This window comes from Capricornis sumatraensis, chromosome X (assembly GCF_032405125.1).
Source record: "Capricornis sumatraensis isolate serow.1 chromosome X, serow.2, whole genome shotgun sequence".
NCBI lineage: Eukaryota > Metazoa > Chordata > Mammalia > Artiodactyla > Bovidae > Capricornis > Capricornis sumatraensis.
This window is the reverse complement of record NC_091092.1, coordinates 98481103-98482265: the sequence shown is the minus strand read 5'-3', so window position 1 is coordinate 98482265 and position 1163 is coordinate 98481103. Positions and strand designations below refer to the sequence as shown.

General features: G+C 40.8%; 1 non-coding gene across 1 annotated transcript; it reads right to left on the bottom strand.

Moving 5' to 3' along the window:
• Nucleotides 1-871: 871 nt before the first annotated feature.
• On the bottom strand, nt 872-943 carry TRNAC-GCA (transfer RNA cysteine (anticodon GCA)). The gene has a single exon. It is a non-coding gene; the product is annotated as a tRNA-Cys (tRNA).
• Between the last annotated feature and the right edge of the window lie 220 nt (nt 944-1163).

The window sequence follows — 1163 nt, the reverse complement described above, 5'->3', positions numbered from 1 at the left end:
CAGTGAACCAGTTATAAATAGAAATCAACATTTACATCTCCCCATTTTCCTAGTAAGTGTGACAAATGTGCCCTTCATAGTATTCAAGTAATCTGTCACTTTATGCATGCATGCATGCTAAGTCGCTTCAGTCGTGTCTGACTCTTTGCAACCCTATGGACTGCAGCCTGCCAGGTTCCTCTGTCCATGGGATCCTCCAGGCAAGAACACTGGAGTGGGTTGCCATGCCCTCCTCTAGGAGATCTTCCTGACCCAGGGACTGAACCCACATCTCATTATGTTTCCTGCACTGGCAGGCGGGTTCCTTTAATTCCACGTGGAAACACATTATGAATTGTCATGGAATTGTCTATTTGGACCTTCTAGAATAGCTATACTGAATTTCATATTTTGTTATGAAATATAGGGACTAGATAGACTGTTTCTCATTGAATTTCATAACAAAAGGAAAAATAAAAGAAGAAAGTGGTTGCCAAAAAGTAAATGGCAAAAGCTGGAAGTAGAAGTCACTTTTTAGCTAGTCCTTCACTCTGGGAGATCTTAAAAAAAAACTTCACTAATCAATTGCTTTACTTTTTTCTCTCTCCTGTTTATATGGAGAAGGGAATGGAGAGGAAAAGAACCAAGAGAAGGGCCAGGGTATTTACCAAAAGAACAAATTTCATGTTACAATGAACATAATCTTTCTAATATGCTCGTCATACGCTATTGTTCCCAACTACTTTCAAAACCTTGAAAGTGAAAGTGAAGTCGCTCAGTCGTGTCCGACTCTTTGCAACCCCATGGACTGTAGCCCACCAGGCTCCTCTGTCCATGGGATTCTCCAGGCAAGAATCCTGGAGTGGGTTGCCATTTCCTTCTCCAGGGGAACTTCCCAACCCAGGGATCGAACCCGGGTCTCCTGCATTGCAGGCAGACGCTTTAACCTCTAAGCTACCAGGGAAGCCTTCTTAATTTATGACAATTCTGTAACTAGCCAGAAGTTTGATTTTGTAAAAAAGGGGAAAAAAGTATGTTGACAAAATGATGGGAAATATAGCACTTTACACTTAGGTGTGTGCATTTCATCATATGCAAATTCAAAGGAAAAAAAAAACACTGAGAGAGAAACACTGAATTTATAATGCAGGAGCATTTATGGGCAAGTGTTTCTTTTAATGCAT